Consider the following 22,172-nt stretch of genomic DNA (forward strand, 5'->3'; position numbering starts at 1 on the left):
ATGATATAAACACCTGTTACAGCCTTCAAGACATTTTCGAAAAAATGCTCTATCGGAAGAAATGTAAACAAACAGATTACTTTGTTAGAGACTGCCATTTCGTTTGATAGAAAATTGTAAGAGGATATATCTTTCCATAATGAGTTTAACTCTGTCAAGAAATGTTCGATTGTTTAAAAAAAAAATGTTATGATTTTTATGGATTTTCCTCGCTATGTTATCTTAAATTGCTTCCTAGGTTTAATCAAAATATTTAAATCTCTATGTATGAAAGCAAATTAATAAAATGAAATAAATATCCGTCTTTCTCTTGCTCACTCTCTCAGTTTTCATGTATATAACGAGCACTAAAAATGTCTGTTTTAATAACGACACGTCAACACCTACGGAGACATCAAGGTAGTGTGTAATACTTTCGTCTATCTGATAAGTGAATTGTTCATCTTAATTCGTCGTGTCATCAATTATCTGAATGCTTTTGTTTGTTGTTGTCTGTCGTTGTATGACATAACATATCAAAGCTTGTGATTTTGCAAAGATATATAATTTTTTTATTCTTCTGCAAATACATTAATTTTCGTAACTGGATAAGAACTGTGGTTTTTAAATAGCTTTATATCATCAGTTATTTATGATTATTAGAGAAACATTGAGCAATAGTTTGTAATAGAAAGGCAATCCTTTACATTGTTTCAGTTCCTAGTGAAATCTCTGTCATGTGGCAACTGGTATTTGTTTGCATATTCAAGCGTTTTCTCAAATTCAGATGTTGTATCACTTGATTTCATCGTCCTCTGAAATGTGTACCCCATTGCAAGTCGGGTTTAGTTTATTTGGCAAAGTCAGTATATATATTATATTAAACAGTCATATAAAATGTTTTGTCCTTAAATCACTCACAGCAGCCGCGACAAAAATAAAACAAAAACATCATTCAAGCTGTTTCTCCAAAACTTCAATCTCGTTTTATTTCATCTTGTTTATCTTCTTTTAGTTTAAAATATCCAGTCCTTCTCCAAAAGAAGACATTATCTGTTGTGATGGCCATGAAACTAAGAACAACTGTAATAATCATCATGGCTTTGGTGTGGCTGCAAGCAGCAGTTGTTGACGGGGTACGTAGCAAACTCTTATGTTTGAAACATTTTGTGAAAATAGTGATAAATGATAATTTCTTTTCAATATTCAGTGAGTTCAGCTGCTTTGAACAATCATACACAATGTGATGACTTTTAAATACTAAGCATAAAACGGTGAAAACCAGAACACTTATTATAAATGACATTGCTTGTTGACCAGTTTGCGACTTGTTTTTACTACCAACTGTGTGACTTGTCACCACACATAAACACACACAGACATACGCACAAACGCTCAAACAAACACACACAAACACTGGAAAGTTTCAATTTTGTGTTTTAATCTTTAGTTTAATTTTCATCACATTTGTACATTTCTGTTTTAAAAAAACCCGCCCTCATGTTGTTGTTATTATTTTTTTTTTACAAATCTTTTATGAATTAATACTACATTTGATTTCTATGGGAAAAGAAAAGGTAATTTGTTTCGCAAGTGACTTTGAAAGAGCAACATGTCTTAGCAATGTTCTGCCTTTGATGTGTCTATACCTGACTGCAAAACTTCAGAAACTGCCCTGTTGTCTCCTCTTTGAGAGGTTTTACCCTGGCCTAGTCCACCACCATTACCTTTCCTTAGAGATGTTGAGATGTCGACAGCTGTCACGTGACCATTCCAACAGGTGATCCACCTCTTGGTGATACGCAGACTCATCGTCGTTCTTCGTAAGATTTGTAATATCAACGGTTTACTTAAATATATGAATAGATTCGTGATACAGGACACAGTTATGTGTGAAGACACAGCACAGGACAGAAGAGAGTACACGACCTTAACGTGTGACTGTGGTGATCACCATGATGTTAGATAAGCTTTTATTTACTGTGACACTGTCTGAAGTATTTGCTTCTGGTGTCTTCACCCACCAGCACGTGCACTGACATCTCTTAGAAGTTAGACTGGTCTACAGTGGAGTGAAAATATTTTCATTTACTTATAGCACTTAACCAAACACTACATAAAATTACAATACATTGTCACTATACTTGTAAAATTATGTTGTTATTTATGGGGTTTTTTATGTTTTTTTTTGTTCCAGTGCACTCAGAACCACCTCGAGTGTATGGGTTCAATAGAGTGTTGCAGTAATTCGGTCTGCGTGTACGTTCCTGATTTTGGTAATAGATGCAAGGACAAAGGGTACATCTGCTCGACAGGGCCTGGAGGTGTCCAGACTTGTCTAAAGCCTGTATGGTAACGTAAAAGGAGATTATATCAATCAGTAAGCTGAAAGTTAATCCACCTTTACATTTTTTTTGTCTATTTTCATCAACCATTATCGCTTGATCGTATGAACCCGATGTGACATATTTCGAAGAAAGAGAAGGGACTGTAAAAATTTTCGATGCATAAGTATACGATGTAAATACAAAGGAGTATATGTAGTATTACAAACGATTGTGGTACTAAATGAAGATACCTGTACGTGTAGCTATACATCAATGTAGACGTTTGTCTATTTAAAAGTTATTGATACTAAATAATATGTTGTAATAGGTCTTTTTAGAAACCCATTAAAAAAATATACGAGCACTCTCTTATATCCTAAAGAAATCAAGAATCATTCTGTCTAAAAGTTCTGATTAATTAATCAAAATTAGTTGACATGGAGAAAACATTTCCTAGTCTTGTAGTCATTGTATCAGAACAACAAGTTTCAGCTAAGTTATCAACAATGTGTTGTGTAAATTTTGTTTAAAAAGTTTAATGCTTGCACTAGTCGTGCGTCTAGTTATTGTCAAGAACAACTCGACATTATGTTACATCATTTTATTGTTGTTGTTGCAGTTGGCTAGAATTGACGAGGACTTCAAAGTGTTTCAGGAATACATGCTGTAACGACAACGCTTAAATTCCGAGTGGATTGTCCCCAAAATTCTGAAACTGTAAATATTGTTCTACTTATGATTGATCAGTAAACTGAAAGTTACTTTCTTTCTTTGCTTTGCTTATTGTATCAACCAATGTCCATGGAAAGTAAAATAGGTGTGTGTAATGTGTGTGGGTGTTTTAAAAGCTTCTGAACCTATATTTTCAAATATTTTAAATGAAAAAGCAGATAACTCTGGTCTCTCATAAGAAGGTTGAAGCAAACTGGCTTAAAAACTGTATGAAAAGAAATCATATTTTAAAAAATTAAGCAGTGCAGCTTTCGGATAGATAAAAACAACGCTTCTAAACACATCTTTAAAAACTTTCACAAGTCTAATATTTAAAACCTAATATGAAAGGAAAATAACCAACGTGTGACATATGCCCGTTGTACCGGAGTCATTTTTGATAACCTTTTCGTTTACTGTAAAGTTATGCAGACTATTCTTTCTTTTAATCGAATTTGATGCTAAGTGTAAAGTCAGTTTTCATTTAATTACACTCAATTCCTTTATATTGGCATAGTAATTATAAATATCTAATTTTAGTGACAGACATCACCAGCTAATAATGTTTGTAGATGCTGCAGACTCTTAACAACATTAAAGTTCAATGTGTAGGTCACACATAATTACAGAGAAACAATTATTTCTGGTCTCTCAGAGGAATTTTCTCTCTTTCTCTCTTTTACACACACGTTAACTCACAAACATTTTTGTCATTTACAAATATATTTGTATTAAGTGAATTAAAATAGTAAAATTAATTAATGTATAATCACATACGAAGAGGGGACAGGACACTAACGGGTACATGACGGTACAGACAGGTAAATTTCTCGTCGGTTGCCAGCTTCTCGTGCTCCGATGTTTGGGACAAACGGTTAATCTTGAAATCATGTGCGCATGTCCATAAAGACGGACTATTATCGCTCTGTACATCATCTACTCAATAAAACAGAATGTGGAAGTCCCTTTACAAAGACTCAATGCTGGTTACAAAACAACACGCATACAGATTGTATAATATAAATAATATAAAATAAGCTCTATGACAAATCACACTCAATTCATATAGAATGTTAAATATTCTTCAATTTTCCTTAAATTAATTATATCAGCTCCTGTCAGAGAGGCTAATAAGCCGTAAGGAACTTTTCACAAACAAAGTTCTCTCGGAAGAAATTTAAAAAAACAGACTACTTTGTTTGGGACTGCCATCTCGTTTAACTGAAAATTGTAAGAGGATACGTGTTTCCATAATGAGTTAATTCTGTTGAGAAATTTTCGATTTATTTTAACATACACGTTCACGATATTTATGTATTGGTCTCGCTGTTTTGTCTTAAATTGCTTCCTAGGTTTTTTCAAAATATTAAAATGTCTGCGTACGAAAGCAAATTAATAAAATGAAATGAGAATCCTTCTCTCTCTTGCTCACTCTCTCTGTTTTCATGTATATAACGAGCACTGGAAATGTCTGTTTTAATAACGACACGTCAACACCTACGGAGACATCAAGGTAGTGTGTAATACAATAGTGAATATCATCAATGAATAGTTCATCATAACTCGTCATGTCATCAGTTATCTGTATGCTGTTCTTTGTTGTTCTCTGTCATTGTATGAGATAACAAATCAAAGTTTTAGATTATGCACAGAAAAAATATTTTATTAGACTTCTGCAAATACAATTATTTTTAGGACTGGATGATAGATGTCATATTTAAATAACTTTAACATTTGTATATTAACTTACCAAAGTAAAATTCAACAATAGCTTGTGATAGCAAGGCACACTTTGACCTGTTGTTTTGATCTGCTAGTGAAATGTCTACCATATGGCAACTTGTGTTTGTTTGCATCTTCAAATTCTTACTCAAATTCAGATGTTGTATCATTTGACTTCATTGTCCGGTCAATTATCTCCTCATTGCAGACAGGGTTTAGTTTTGTTGGTATACAAAGACAGTGTATATGTGTCATGGATCTAGTCAGAGTGCTAGGACTGGGCGCGTGTGTAGATGAAAGCGTGTGAATGATGGACGTTCTCTAAATAGAACGTGAAAAATGACGTAGAGTGACGTCAAAAGAAATAGGAGGTAAGAGAGAGGATCGTTGAGAAGGGATATGGAAGCAGAAGGACGTGAGAGGATTTTTAGAAGAAGAAGGACGTTAGAGAGTAGATAGAAGAGGAAGAAGGATAGCGAGGGGAAGAAGAAGAAAGTAGAGAGCGGAAAGGGAGACGTGAACGTATGTGCTAAGACAGTGAGTTTATAGAGTGTGAGGTGTTCGATTGAAGGATAAACTGTGGTGTTAGAGACCGTTTTGCTTTTGCTGGTTTTTTTTTTTTGGTTGGTAATTTTGTTCAATAAACAGACAGACTCGTACAGGCGAGTCATTCTTCAATTAGAACGCGCAATTGTCCGACCCGCTGGTGAGTTGGAGAGAGCGAGAAACGATAGGCACCGGCGGCGTCGTGACAATTTGGTGACCCCGACGTGATTCGTCTGTTGCGAGTCTGTCTGCGTCGTGAAGAAGTCGTCAGATTTGTTTTATAGAGATTTGCAGAATAGAAGGAAAATGGCTGCTCAAGAAGAAATTGTGATAGATGTTGCAACCTATAAGGAGGAAGGAAAAACAATAGGACTAGAAGGTGAGGCTTTGACAAAATATATATTACAGTGTATAGAGAGACATGAGCGACGCTTAGCACGAGCAGCAGAGAAAGAGAAAGCAGAGAGAGAAGAGAGACTACAGAAAACAGAGAGAGAAGAGAGACTAGAGAAAGAGAAAGCAGAGAGAGAAGAGAGACTAGAGAAAGAGAAAGCAGAGAGAGAAGAGAGACTACAGAAAGCAGAGAGAGAAGAGAGACTACAGAAAGCAGAGAGAGAAGAGAGACTAGAGAAAGCAGAGAGAGAAGAGAGACTAGAGAAAGAGAAAGCAGAGAGAGAAGAGAGACTACAGAAAGCAGAGAGAGAAGAGAGACTACAGAAAGCAGAGAGAGAAGAGAGACTAGAGAAAGCAGAGAGAGAAGAGAGACTAGAGAAAGAGAAAGCAGAGAGAGAAGAGAGACTACAGAAAGCAGAGAGAGAAGAGAGAACCGAAAGAGAAAGAAGAGAATTTGAATTAGAAAAGCTACGGTTGGAAAACAGCGAAAGGATAATTCACAACGACAGTGAACCCGGCCGTGGAGGTCGAAATTTCCAAGGACTAACCCCAAAACTTCCACTTTTTAAGGAAGAACTCGACGACATAGACTCATTTTTATATCGATTCGAATCACACGCTAACGCCCTTCGATGGCCAAAGGATCTATGGTCTCTCCACCTTTCAGCCATTCTTCAGGGAGAATCTCTTAAACTTTACCATGCTCTTTGTATTCAGGGATCTGTTGAATACGAAAAACTAAAAAGAGAACTATTAACTAAATTCCAGTGCACAGAGGAAGGTTATCGTGAACGACTAAGAAGCATTCGACCCCAAATGGGAGAGTCTATGATATCATTCTCGACAAGATTAATAAGTATAGCTGACCGATGGGTGGAACTATCTAATGTCGAAAAGTCATACAACGGATTACGAGATCTTCTTTTGCGTGAGCAGTTAATTCAAAGCGTTTCAAGAGACCTGGCGGTTTTTCTGAGAGAAAGAGCTCCTAGCTCCGTTGAAGAAATGATAGACTGTGCTGAAAAGTATAGACAAGCCCACCCAAACAAGATCTTGGCTCGGCGACCTGAAAACGCCGTAGCTGCTAACGCTACGTATCATCAGGCAGGCAAACCCAACCTTCCCCAATCATACCCTCCTAGAATGCCTAACACCCAAACCATATCTCGCCCTACACTAAGTCGTCCTACTGCCCCGATACCTCCCTCACACCCTTCCGTATACCAACGAAACAATCAACCGAGACAATTCCAACCCCGTTCCCCTCCTACGTCTGAAAGCATCCAGTGTTATGCTTGTCGTGGGTATGGCCATCTAGCCCGCGAGTGTGCTAATACACTGCGTCGCGAACACAATACCGCCGCAGCAGTGGACACGGAGGAGGCAACCGCCAACATCGCCGTCTTATGTTCCTCCTCGATCCCTAACGAATTGGGACAGCTACATCTTTTCCAAGGAGAAGTGAAAGGGAAGTCCGTCCAAGTTTTGCGAGATACAGGAGCAACAATCTCAGGCATTCGGGCAAGTTTGGTGGCCCCACATGAGTATTTAAATAAACGCCAGACATGTGTAACATTTGGCGGACGGCGAGAGATCTTCCCGTTGGCAAGAGTCCAAGTTAGAACTCCATTCTATATTGGGCCCCTCACGTGTTGCGTGATCAAAAGCCCCATTGTTGACCTAATCATTGGAAATGTTAGAAGAGAAGCTACTCGTTGTGATGTAGAATCTGAGAGGACCAAGGCTCAAAATGTGTCACAAACACAACAGCCGACAATACCGATAGAATCGACTCCTCAAGAGGTTCATGAAGCACTGAACCGTAAAATCAACGACATGAGTGATGAAATCAGAGAGTTGCAACAATGTTTACAGAACTTTAAAGAAAATACTGAACGTGATGAATGCAGACTGCAGAGAGAACTCAGAGACCGGGACAAAGAAATTATTCGGCTTAAAGATGAGACAGAGGTTTGGCGAAAAGAAAGAGATGAATTGTGTAGACAACAGTGGGTGACAGTTGGTGACTTTGCAGAAAAGGTTCGTGAACTTGAATTAGGTCATAAGAAACAGTCTAATGACCTACAGAAAGCCTTGGTAGAAATCAAATTCTTCAAGGAGCGTGAAGAAAGCATGAAGAAAGAACTTGAGAACACTGTAACAAAAGAGAAATATCTGGACAAGGAGATATCGGCCAATGGTGAGACTAACAGGGCGGTGGAACGATTAACAAGACTAACAAGAGAACCCGAACAAATCTACGAAGACAAGAGAAAGACTACAAAAGTGTATCTGGACTCGAGACATCAGGTGTCGAGTGAAGTAGAGGAAAAGATGACAGACGCTGGCATCGTGACCAAAGAGTTTGAGGTTCATCAGACCTTCAAAGAACTCAAGACAGATCTGGGAAAAGCCAAGAAGAGACGACCATTTTCAGAGGACTATTATGAAACAACCTTCAAAGAATTAGGATAACTGCTGCTAAGTTTTGATCCGGAGGACAAGGACAAGAAAGAAGAAGAATGTGAGAGTATTCAAGAACAGAAAAAAAGAACTATCAAACTAATCTTTACATGACTCTGTAAGGATAGAATACAAGCCTTCTTTGACTGTGGATTTTTAAAAGGGACGTGTCTTGAGAAAAAGGATATTGTTATTTAATGTAAAATTCAGAAAAACAAAGAATGACTATGAACATTAATATTGGGAATAGTATAGTGTTTGTCATGTAACCTAGCTTTACGAACAATGAAAAAAAAATTAGGAAAATTTTTTTTCAATGGAAGGGGGGAGAAATGTCATGGATCTAGTCAGAGTGCTAGGACTGGGCGCGTGTGTAAATGAAAGCGTGAGAATGATGGACGTTCTTAAATGGAACGTGAAAAATGACGGAGAGTGACGTCAAAAGAAAGAGTGAGGTAAGAGTGAGGATCGTTGAGAAGAGATATGGAAGCAGAAGGACGTGAGAGGATTTTTCGAAGAAGAAGGACGTTAGAGAGTAGATAGAAGAGGAAGAAGGATAGCGAGGGGAAGAAGAAGAAAGTAGAGAGCGGAAAGGGAGACGTGAACGTATGTGCTAAGACAGTGAGTTTATAGCGTGTGAGGTGTTCGATTGAAGGATAAACTGTGGTGTTAGAGACCGTTTTGCTTTTGCTGGTTTTTTTTTTTTGGTTGGTAATTTTGTTCAATAAACAGACAGACTCGTACAGGCGAGTCATTCTTCAATTAGAACGCGCAATTGTCCGACCCGCTGGTGAGTTGGAGAGAGCGAGAAAAGATAGGCACCGGCGGCGTCGTGACACACGCTTCATAAATTTTCTTTCTGGTATAGTTTAATTATGTATTAAAAAATTGCACTTACTTAATGACTTGTGCAGGCAAACTGGATGTATGGGCCATGAGGAATCTGGTGTTTAATAATGAAGCTTGCAGATTTTGGTGGCCAGTTGCACAACCTGCGACCAATGGAATCTTTAAAAATGCTAGCAGCCAGCTGTCTGGAATTACAGCTACTGGCCCCTTTAAACCTTCTGCTTCTTCCAAAAACTCAACATGGAATAAGGCCATCTGCTGAAACAACATGCAGTTTGTAGGCATTTTATCCTAAATATGCACAGCCTATCTCTTTGTAAACATCACTGTTAAATGTGTAAAGCAAGCATAAATAAAATATGTATGTGTACAGCATTTTTGCACTGATAGTTCAAATGCAGGTGTTAAACACAACACAGCCCAGTACATTTCTTTCCCTCCTAAAGGCCCCCCTGTACCCATGAATTTACCCCCTTTTCAAGAAATTATTAAAAAGTAGCTGAACAAGATAGAAGAACAATTCAAATTGATAATGACAGATCAAAATGTGTTGAAGTGGAACAGTCTTACCTTAATCTTTCTTAAGAACGTACTTTTCTGATAATCCAACCAGACTAGATTTAGACAGAGATTCTTTAAGTCCAAGGTGAAAATAATATCCAGAACTATTTTCTACAGATCTAATGTTTAACTTTTGGGGGTTTTCAACAGTGTTCTGGGATGCTTGGGGAGCGATGGATGGTAATTACGTAGAATACTCTGTAAACGAGACAAAGCACTAAGTGTAATGTTACATTGGCTTGCCCAGTGCTAAATCCTGATACAAATCGTTTTCTGATATGCGCTTGGTATTCTGTAATAATTCAGTGTCGCTGTCTGTTTCACTTTGATCTTCCTGATCTAAATAATCAAGAAAAGAATTCCATTCCATTACATCTGCAAGTTTTGATCCTGATCTAGGTATTGCGAAACTGAAACCGATCGCGAGTGGATGCTAACAGCTGATGAAATATCGCAAAAAAAATCGTAATCACAAGTTATTAGAGGAAATTCTGACAGGTCCGAATTCTCTGCATCATTAATTACGACTAAAGAATTATCAAATTGCTAGGGTTCAGAACTGCTGAGCCTGCCTTTACTTCTTTCTGGAAGACTTCTGCGTTTATTGCTTTCGTGTATTTCTTAACTTGTGCTCTAATTCTTCTTCTCTGAGCATGGTATTCTGCATTGAATTTGGACATTATTGGAATGAATAAATAACTAGTATATTTACTTTAGAGTATGTACAAGTTAGATAAACGTACTGTATTGTTGAACAGTCGAATGCTGCTTGCAATTGATCCTGGAGAACACTTAAATTTCCGTTCAGCTGCTGGAGAACAAAATGGCCAATAGAAACAAAAATTTGAAAATGGCGGCCACGGTCGCTGTGCACGTCTGCCATTGGCTAAAAGTAGTTGCTATTATTAAGAGATCCAGTTAGAACCGGATTTTCGAGATCATATGGGACAATCTTTATGGGACCCAGATGGGACCTATTTTCAATGCTGCTAGGGTTGAAGCAAACTGCCTCAACACCTGTATTTGTACAGAAATAACTTTCGGATAGTGAAAATACGAAGCTCCCACACATTTTTTAAAATGTTCATAAGTCTAACATTTAAAACCTATTTTAGATAAAATAATCAATTTGTTGAAATGCATGAACTAACCCACCTGCCAGAAACTAACCGTTGTAACTATCAAACTTCATGACCAGTAAGATACCTACGCTTAATTATGATGCGGTACAGGTACTTTATTTCCTAGAGTAGAATTGGGAAGAAGTGAAATGATTTTTCTCCGCTGGCTGTATGTTTAACTTAAAGGGGACACACCAACAGTTGACAGGACACAAACGGGTACATGACAGTACAGACAGTTAAACTTCTGGTCGGTTGCCAGCTTCCCGTACCCCGATGTCTGAAATGACTGTTCATCTTGACATCATGTGCCCATGTCTATGAAGACGATCTATTATCGCTCTGTGCATCATCTACACAAGAAAACAGAACGTGGAGGTCACTTTACAAAGAATAAATTAGGGTTACAAAACGAAATGCAAAACAGATTGAAAATCAATTTCGTCTTTACAAGAAAACAAGCTGTTGATGACAAATCACACGCGTTTTAAATGAAATGTTAAATAATCTCCTATTCGCCTTAAGTTAATTATAACAACATCTGTCACAGAGGCTAACAAGCCTGAAGGACATTTTCACAACTAAAATTTAAAAAGTTCAAGTAGAAGACGTTTGAAAACAGACTGGCATGGTTGGGACTGCTATTTCATTTAACTGACGTTATACATTTCCATAATGAGTTTAATTCTTTCGAGAAATGTTCGCTTTTTGTTAAATATAAAGTGTCATGCTATTTATAGATTGGCCTCGCTGTGTTATCTTAAATTGCTTCCAAGGTTTGTTCAACATATTAAAATCTCTGTGTATGAAAACAAATTAATAAAATGAAATGAGTATCCTTCTCTCTCTTGCTCACTCTCTCTGTTTTCATGTATAAAACGAGCACTGGAAATGTCTGTTTTAATAACGACACGTCAACACTTACGGAGACATCAAGGTAGTGTGTAATACAATAGTGAATCTAATCAGTGAATTGTTCATCTTTACTCATCATGTCATCAATTAACTGTCTGCTTGTCTTTGTTGTTCTCTGTCGTTGCATGAGATAACGAATCAAAGCTTTCGACTATGTACAAATATATAATTTATTAGACTACTGCAAATTAATTTTTTTTGTAACAGAATGACAACTGTCATTTTTAATTAGCCTTAAAATTAGTATATTGTATTACCAAAGTAACATTCAATAATAGTTTATTATAGAAAGACACTCCATTACTTACTGTTTTGATCTGCTAGTGACATGTCTACCATATGGCAACAGGTATTTGTATTTTCAAGTGTTCTCTCAAACTCAGATGGTGTATCATTTGACTTCATCGTCCTGTGAAATGTCTCCCCCATTGTAGGTCTAGTTTTGTTGGTATACAAAGACATTTATAAATTACATTAAAGCAGTCAGATAAATGTTTTGCCTTTAAGTCACTCACAGCAGCCGCGACAAAAATAAAACAAAAACATCATTCCTGACTACATCTAAAACAAATTCCATCAAATTGTTTACTCTTGTTTGTCTTCTCTTAGATTAAAATTTCCAGTCCTTCTCCAAAAGAAGACATTATCTGTTGTGATGGCCATGAAACTAAGAACAACTGTAATAATATTATTTCCATAATGAGTTTACCGTTGTCGAGAACTTTTCAATTTATTTAAGTATACAATTTCCTGATATTTATGGATTGCCTCGCTGTGTTATCTTAAATTGCATTCCAGGTTTGTTCAAAATACTTATATATCTGTGTACGAAAGCGAATTAATAAAATAAAATGAGAATCCTTCTCTCTCTTGCTCACTCTCTCTGTTTTCAGGTATATAACGAGCACTAGAATTGTCTGTTTTAATAACGACACGTCAACACCTACGGAGACATCAAGGTAGTGTGGAATACAATAGTGAATATTATGAATGAATTGTTCATCTTAACTCGTCGTGTCATCAATTATCTTTATGCTTTTATTTGATGTGTTCCGTTGTTATATGAGATAATGAATCAAAGCCTTAGGTTATGTACAGATATGTAATTTTATTGAACTACTTCAAATACATTTATTTTTGTAACTTGATGAGAACTATCGTTTTTAAATTGCTTCAACATTAGAATATTGTATTACCAAAGTAAAATTCAACATTAGTTTGTGTGATAGAAAGGCACTTCTCAATATGTTTTGATCTGTCTCTATGCCACCCTGTTGTGGCAAGATCAAGTTTCCTCTGTTTTAAAAGTTATTTATTTTTGAAACAATAAATATAATAGGCATTTGTGAAGACACTCGTCCTACACCATCAACTAGAAAGAGAGAGAGAGATAGGGGGATTCTCTCTAACTTATTTGAGTTGACTAACTCAAGCTTATGACAATTTTCTTTAAACATCTATCGCAATTATAGAGGAAGCATCGCGTATCCAAATCTCATTCCTTTTGTGCAATAAAAGATGTTAAATTCAATAAATAGCATTAAAATTTCTCGACAATATTAAGCTGACATATCGTCTGATAATTTTTGATTAAACCAATGGCAGAAAGCCTGACACGCGGTGTTCACGCGCATTCGAACAACACAAGACACAACGGTCTGTCCGTGGGCTTCTCGTCTTTACTAAAATAGCCCGCTGTCGTCTCTGCCGTAAAGTTTCTTTTTGTTTTCTCAAAACTAACTCAAGTAGTCAGGATATTCATCATCCACTGTCACTCATCAATAACATCTCACAGTATATTTCTAACTCAACCAGTCTTGCACCAAAAAAACGAAGCGCCGCTCTGGAACTCGGTCCAGAAGACAAATGGCCTCTATGTCGTCTGCTACCGTCCTTTTCTTTTGTCTCCAAACGTAAAATAAAATCCAAAATTGCGTCAGACTATGATGTCAGATAATGACGTCAGACCACGACGCAGCAACCAACTCCTTCCGTTTCTAACGCACGGGTAAGGGCGATAATCCCTGCCTACCTATTCCTAACACAAATGGTAAGCCAATGGCTGTCATCATTATGTGTACAGAAACAATATTTACAATATTCATAGATCAATATTATCAAAATTAAAATCATTCTCTCCCATGACACCTCGACATCATGTGACTTAAAAGCAGCCTAAAATGTTTGAGAACTTCATGACCAGTAAGATACCTACGCTTAATGATGATGCGGCACAGTTATTTATTTCCTACAGTAGAATTGGGAGGAACATTGTCTAGTCGCACCTTGGTAAGTACTGAAGTGAAATGATTTTTTTCCGCTGGCTGAATGTTTAACTTAGACTTTTCCATAGCACACACACACACACACGCGTAAACTCTCTCTCTCTCTCTCTCTCTCACACACACACTCACCTCTTTTTCATCTACAAATATATTTGTATTAATTGAATCATAATAGTAAGGCTGATGAAGGTTAAAAATCGAAGCGCAAACAGATTGAAAAACTATTTCGTCTTTACAAGAAAATAAGGTGTGGATGACAAGTCTCTCGCGTTTCAAATGAAATATTAAATAGTCTTCTATTTGGCTTAAGTTAATTATAACAACACCTGTCACAGAGGTTAATAAGCTTTAATGACATTTTAAAAAATAAAAGTTATGTCCAAAGAAATTAAAATAAACTGACTGCTTTGTTAAACTGAAATATCGTTTAACAGAAAATTGTAAGAGGATATAAGTTTCCATAATGAGTTTAATTCTGATGAGAAATTTTCGATCTATTTAAATATAAACGTTTACGATATTTATGTATTAGCCTCGCTGTTTTGTCTTAAATTGCTTCCTACGTTTGTTCAAAATATTAAATGTCTGAGTACGAAAGCGAATTAATAAAATAAAATGAGAATCTTCTCTCTTGCTCACTCTCTCTGTTTTCATGTATATAACGAGCACTAGAAATGTCTGTTTTAATAACGACAAGTCAACACTTACGGAGACATCAAGGTAGTGTGCAATACTTTCGTGAATATTATCAGTGAATTGTTCATCTTAACTCATTATGTCATCAATTATCTGTATGCTTTTATTTGATGTTTTCAGTTGTTATATGAGATAATGAATCAAAGCTGTAGATTATGTACAGATATGTCATGTTATTAAACTACTGCAAATACGTTTATTTTTGTAACTTAATGAGAACTTTCGTTTTTAAATTGCTTCAACATTAGCACATTTAGTTACCAAAGTAAAATTCAACAATAGTTTGTGTGAGAGAAATGCACTTCATAATATGTTTTGATCTGCTAGTGAAATGTCTTCCATATGGCAACTGGTAATTGTTTGCATCTTCAAGTGTTTAATTAAATTCAGATGGTGTATCATTTGACTTCATTGTCCGGTGAGATGTCTACCAATTGCACACAGGGTTGGTTTTGTCGGTGTACAAAGACAGTGTATATGTTACATTAAACAGTCAGATAAATGTTTTGCCTCTAAATCACTCACAGTATCTGTGACAAAAATAAAAAAAACATCATTCCAAACTGTTTCTCCAAAAAGTCAATCTTTTTCTTTGTCGTCGCTTAGACTAAAATATCCAGTCCTTCTCCAAAAGAAGACATTATCTGTTGTGATGGCCATGAAACTAAGAACAACTGTAATAATCATCATGGCTTTGGTGTGGCTGCAAGCAGAAGTTGTTGACGGGGTACGTAGCAAACTCTTATGTTTGAAACATTTTGTGAAAATAGTGGTAAATGATAATTTCGGTTCAGTGTTCGCTGAGATAGATGCTTAGATGACGACGGTTTGCGCGTCACCATGCCAACAGGTGATCCACCTCTTGGTTATACGCAAACTCATCTTTGTTCTTCATTATATTTATATACCATAGTAACGATGGCATACTTCATATTACAGTGGAGTGAAAATATTTCATTTACTTATAGCACTTAACCAAAGACTACATAAAATAACAATGTATTGTGACTGTACTTGTTCAGTTATGTTTTCATTGTTGTATGTTTGTTTTTGTTCTAGTGCACTCCAAACGATGACTGGTGTGGCCATCTCGTTGCACCGTGTTGCAGTAATTCGGTCTGCGTGTGGGTTCCTAATCTTGGTAAAAAATGCAAGGACAAAGGGGACCTCTGCTCTAGAGGGCCTGGAGGTGTACAGAATTGTCTACACCCTGCAGGGTAACGTAAAAGGAGATTATCAATCAGTAAGCTGAAAGTTAATCCACTTTTACTTTTGTTTTTTCTATTTTCATCAACCAATATCGCTGTATCATATAAACCCAATGTGATATATTTAAAAAAAGAGAACGGACTGTAAAAAATCACGATGCAAAAGTATTCGATGTATGTACAAAGGTGTATATATAGTATTACAAACGATTGTGGTACTAACTGAAGATACCTGTACGTGTAGCTATACATCAATGTAGACGTTTGTCTTTTTAAAAAAGTTATTGATACTAATTAATATGTAGCAATAGACAATAGTGCGAAACCCATTAAAAACATATACGAGCTCTCTCTTCTACCCTAAAGAAAGTACCAATCATTCTTTGTCTAAAACTTCTGATTAATTAATCAAAATTAGTTGCTATGGAGAAAACATTTCGTAGTCTTGTGGTCATTGTATCAGACTAACAAGTTTAAGCTAAGTTATCAACAATGTGTTGTGTAAATTTTGTTGAAAAAGTGTAATGCTTGCACTAGTCGTGCGTATAGTTATTGTCAAAAACAACTCGACATTAGGTTACATCATTTAATTTTTGCTTTTTTGTTTGTTTTTATTGTTGTTGTTGCAGTGGTGTGGAATTGACGAGGACTTCAAAGTGTTTCAGGGATATAAGCTGTCACGACAACGCTTAAATGCCGAGTGAATTGTCTACAAAATTCTGAAACTATAAATATTGTTCTACATATGATTGATCAGTAAATTGAAAGTTACTTTCTGTCTTTGCTTTGCTTATTGTATCAACCAATGTCCTTGCAAAGTAAAATAGGTGTGAGTAATGTCTGTGGGTGTTTTAAAAGTGTCTGGAGTCTTTTTCTCTCTCTCTCCCACACACACACTCACTGACGTACACATGTAAGAACTAACCCAAGTGCACGAAACCAACCGTTGTAGCAATCGAACTTCAAGACCAGTAAAATACCTAGTCTTTTCACACCTCGGTCGTGACTGAAGTGAAATCATTTTACTCCTCTGGCTGAATGTTAAACTTTTCCATAAAACATACGAAAACACACACACACACACACACACACACACACACACACACACACACACACACACACACACACACACACACACACACACACACACACACACACACACACACACACACACACACACACACACACACATTTTAGTGATCTACATATATATTTGTATTAAATGAATTAAAATAGTAAACTTAATTAATTTAAGGTGTAACGAATAAGTACTTAGTATACGGGGTATGGTTGAAAGGTCGACAACCGTGCTTGATCTGATCTAGGATAGTGGGCTGGATGTTGCTTGCCCTTGAGCAAATGACGTAAGTTGTGATGTCAAAACAACGTGACGTCAAAAAGGTGACGGAAAAGATAGAGGAGAATAACGTTAGGAAAAATACGGAAAGCGGAGAGTGGACGTCGGAACAGAAGTTGGAACTCGTGGTTTTTTCTGCACTTACTCGCTACTGCTGCGACCGCGGAATAAGTATTACCGGGGGTTAAAAAAATAGACGCAAACAGACTAAAAAACTATTTGGTCTTTACAAGAAAACAAGTTGTTGACAATTTACATGCGTTTGAAATGCAATGTTAAACAATCTTTTATTTGCCTTACCTTAATTTTAATAACACCTGTCACAGAGGCCAACAGGCATTAAGGACATTTTCACTAAATAAAAAATATTCTATAGAAAGAAGTTTTAAAAGGAAATGCTTTGTTTGGGACTGCCTTCTCGTTTAACTGAAAATTGTAAGAGGATATATGTTTCCATAATGAGTTTAATTCTGTAGAGATATTTTGAAAATGTTTTAAACATGTTTCATTTTAAAATGTTTTTTGGTAAATGTTTCCAAAATGTTTCATATAAAACCTAAACCTTATCAAAACCATGTAAGCCATTTTTAAACATTTATAAAATGTTTCAATGCTATCTGGGATACACATACACATACACATACACATACACATACACATACACATACACATACACATACACATACACATACACATACACATACACATACACATACACATACACATACACATACACATACACATACACATACACATACACATACACATACACATACACATACACATACACATACACATACACGAACACTCGCAGTTTCGCACACACAGACACATCTTTTTCATTAATAAATATATTTGTATTACGTGAATCATGATAGTAAGGTTGATTTAACGGGACACACCAGGAGTGGACAGGACACTAACAGGTACATGACGGTACAGACAGGTAAACTTCTCGTCGGTTGCCAGCTTCCCGTGCCCCGATGTTAGGGACAGCTTGACCATCTTGACATCATCTTCGAAAGTCCATAAAGACGGTCTATTATCGCTCTGTACATCATCTACACAATAAAACAGAATGTGCAGTTCACTTTACAAAGACTAAATGAAGGTTACAAAACGAGAAGAAAACAGATTAAAAAACTATTTCGTCTTTACAATAAAACAAACTGCGGACGACAAATCACATGCGTTTCAAATGAAATGATCAATAATCTTTTATTTACTTTAATTTAATTATACCAACACCTGTCACAGCTTTACAGACATTTTCGAAAAAATGATCTATCAGAAGAAATGTAAAAAATATATTACTTTGTTTGGGACTGCCATTTCGTTTAACAGAAAATTGTAAGAGGATATATCTTTCCATAATGGGTTTAATTCTCTCAAGAGATTTTCGATTTTGTGATGTTTATTGATTTGCCTCGCTGTGTTATCTTAAACTGCTTCCAAAGTTTGTTCAAAATATTAAAATCTCTGTGTATGAAAACAAATTAATAAAATAAAATAAATATCCTTCTCTCTCTCCTGCTCACTCTCTGGGTTTTTATGTATATAACGAGCACTAGAAATGTCTGTTTTAATAACGACACGTCAGCACTTACGGAGACATCAAGGTAGTGTGTAATACATTCGTGAATCTGATCAGTGAATTGTTCATCTTAAATCGTTATGTCATCAATTATCTGTATGCTTTTGTTTGTTGTTCTCCGTCGTTATATGAGATAACGAATCAAAGCTTTGGTTGTCTTCTCTTAGATTAAAATTTCCAGTCCTTCTCCAAACGAATACATTATCTGTTGTGATGACCATAAAACTAAGAACAACTGCAATAATCATCATGGCTTTGGTGTGGCTGCAAGCAGCAGTTGTTGACGGGGTACGTAGCAAACTCTTATGTTTGAAACATTTTGTGAAAATAGTGATAAAAATAATTTCTTTTCAATGTTCGCTGAGTTCAGCTTCTTTGAAGAATCATACACAATGCAATGATTTCAAAACAACTAGCACGAAGCGTATTGAAGCGTTATACATAATACATATTATACCTGACTGTAAAAGATGAGCAGCAAAACTAAGCCGTTGAATATAAGAACTTGTTGTCTCTACGTTTAGAGGTTTTTCCTGGCCTTGCCCACCACCATCCCATTTTCTTACAGATGTTTAGATGTCGACGGTTGGCATTACACCATGCCAACAAGTGATCCACCTCTTGGTGATCCCAAAGTCATCATTACTCTTCATGAGATTTGTGTACCATAGTATCGACGGTATACTTCATTTTAAGAATGAATTTATAATAGAGGACACTGTCATGGGTACAGACAGCACAGGACAGAAGAGAGTACACAACCTGAAGGTGTGACTGTGGTGATGACCAGGATGTTAGATAAGCTTTTATTTACTGTGACACTGTCTGGAGTATTTGCGTCTGTTGTCTTCATCCACCAGCACGTGCACTGAGAGCTGTTAACACTTACACTGGTCTACAGTGGAGTGATAATATTTTTATTTACTTATGCACTTAACCAAACACGACATAAAATGACAATGTATTGTGACTGTACTTGTTCAGTTATGTTGTCACTGCTGCATGTTTGTTTTTGTTCTAGTGCACTGCAAACAATCACGAGTGTAACACTTGGACAGCACCGTGTTGCTCAAATTCGGTTTGCGTGAGAGATCCTGAGTTGGAATATGTATGCAAGGACAAAAAGGACGTCTGCTGGATATTGCCTGGAGGTGTCAAAAAATGTCTAAAGCCTGGGTAACGTAAAAGGAGATAATCAATCAGTAAGCTGAAAGTTAATCCACCTTTACTTTTGTTTTGTCTATTTGCATCAACCATTATTGCTGGTTCCTATAAACCCGATGTGATATACTTTAAAGAAAGAGAACTAACTTAAAAATCCACGATGCATAAGTATACGATGCATGTACAAATGTGTATATGTTGTATTACAAACGATTGTGGTACTAAATGAAGATACCTGTACGTGTAGCTATACATGAATGTAGACGTTTGCCTTCTTAAATGTTATTGATACTACTTAATATGTTTCTTTTTTAGGTACCCATTAAAAATATATACGACCTCTTTCTCTCTCTCACACACACACACACACATATTATAAAGAAATCAAGAATCATTCATTGCCTAACCCTTCTTATTAATTTTTCAAAACAATTGAGAAGGAGAAAATGTTTCCTTGCCCTGTAGTCATGAAGCAGAGTAACAAGTTTCAGCAATGTGATCAACAATATGTTGTGTAAATTGTGTTTAAAAAGTTCAATACTCGGACTCGTCGTCTGAATAGTTATTGTCAAGAACATCTCGACAGTATGTTACATCATTGTCTTATTTGTTTGTTTGTTTTTGTTGCAGAGGGCTCTACTTCATGAAGATTTAAAAGTTTTTCAAAAAACAAGCTGTCACGACAGCTCTTAAATGCCGATTTGATTGTCCGCTAAAGTTGTGAACCTATATTTATTGTTCTACTGAAGATTAATCAGTAAACTGAACGTAAATCTTTCTATCTTTGCTTTGCTCATTGTGTCCCTGGCAAGTAAAATAGATGTGAGTCATGTGTGTGGCTAATTTAAAAGCTTTTTATCCTAATTTTTCAAATATGCTAAATGTAAAAACAAATCACACTAGTCTCTCATAAGTCGCTCGAATTAAACTGCCTCAATACCTGTATTTGTAAAGAAATAACTTTCGGATAGTGAAAATACGAAGCTCCCAAACATTATTTTAAACGTTCATAAGTCTAACATTTAAAACCTATTTCAGAAAAATAATCAATTTGTACAAATGCATGAACTAACCCACTTGCCAGAAACAAACCGTTGTAACTATCAAACTTCATGACTAGTAAGATACCTACGCTTAATTATGATGCGGTACAGGTACTTTATTTCCTAGAGTAGAATTGGGAAGAAGTGAAATGATTTTTCTCCGCTGGCTGTATGTTTAACTTAAAGGGGACACACCAACAGTTGACAAGACACAAACGGGTACATGACGGTACAGACAGTTAAACTTCTCGTCGGTTGCTAGCTTCCCGTACCCCGATGTCTGAAATGACTGTTCATCTTGACATCATGTGCCCATGTCCATGAAGACGATCTATTATCGCTCTGTGCATCATCTACACAAGAAAACAGAACGTGGAGGTCACTTTACAAAGAATAAATGAGGGTTACAAAACGAAATGCAAAACAGATTGAAAATCAATTTCGACTTTACAAGAAAACAAGCTGTTGATGACAAATCACACACGTTTTAAATGAAATGTTAAATAATCTCCTATTCGCCTTAAGTTAATTATAACAACACCTGTCACAGAGGCTAACAAGCCTGAAGGACATTTTCACATCTAAAATTAAAAAAGTTCAAGTAGAAGACGTTTGAAAACAGACTGGCATGGTTGGGACTGCTATTTCATTTAACTGATAATTGTCAGAGGTCATACATTTCCATAATGAGTTTAATTCTTTCGAGAAATGTTCGCTTTTTGTTAAATATGAATTGTCATGCTATTTATAGATTGGCCTCGCTGTGTTATCTTAAATTGCTTCCAAGGTTTGTTCAACATATTAAAATCTCTGTGTATGAAAACAAATTAATAAAATGAAATGAGTATCCTTCTCTCTCTTGCTCACTCTCTCTGTTTTCATGTATAAAACGAGCACTAGAAATGTCTGTTTTCATAACGACAAGTCAATACTTACGGAGACATCAAGGTAGTGTGTAATACTTTCGTCAATCTAATCAGTGAATTGTTCATCTTAACTCATCATGTCATCAATTATCTGTCTGCTTGTCTTTGTTGTTCTCTGTCGTTGCATGAGATAACGAATCAAAGCTTTCGACTATGTACAAATATATAATTTATTAGACTACTGCAAATTAATTTTTTTTGTAACAGAATGACAACTGTCATTTTTAATTAGCCTTAAAATTAGTATATTGTATTACCAAAGTAACATTCAATAATAGTTTATTATAGAAAGACACTCCATTACTTACTGTT

At 36.1% G+C, this 22,172-nt stretch overlaps 1 long non-coding RNA gene across 1 annotated transcript; it reads left to right on the top strand.

The window, feature by feature from the left end:
• The first annotated feature begins 15,153 nt into the window (after window positions 1–15,153).
• On the top strand, window positions 15,154–16,542 carry LOC112567838. The gene is made up of 3 exons (XR_003099915.1): window positions 15,154–15,295; window positions 15,628–15,811; window positions 16,406–16,542. It is a non-coding gene; the product is annotated as an uncharacterized LOC112567838 (long non-coding RNA).
• Window positions 16,543–22,172: the final 5,630 nt, after the last annotated feature.

The sequence above is a fragment of the Pomacea canaliculata genome, linkage group LG7 (genome assembly GCF_003073045.1).
Source record: "Pomacea canaliculata isolate SZHN2017 linkage group LG7, ASM307304v1, whole genome shotgun sequence".
NCBI classification, from domain to species: domain Eukaryota; kingdom Metazoa; phylum Mollusca; class Gastropoda; order Architaenioglossa; family Ampullariidae; genus Pomacea; species Pomacea canaliculata.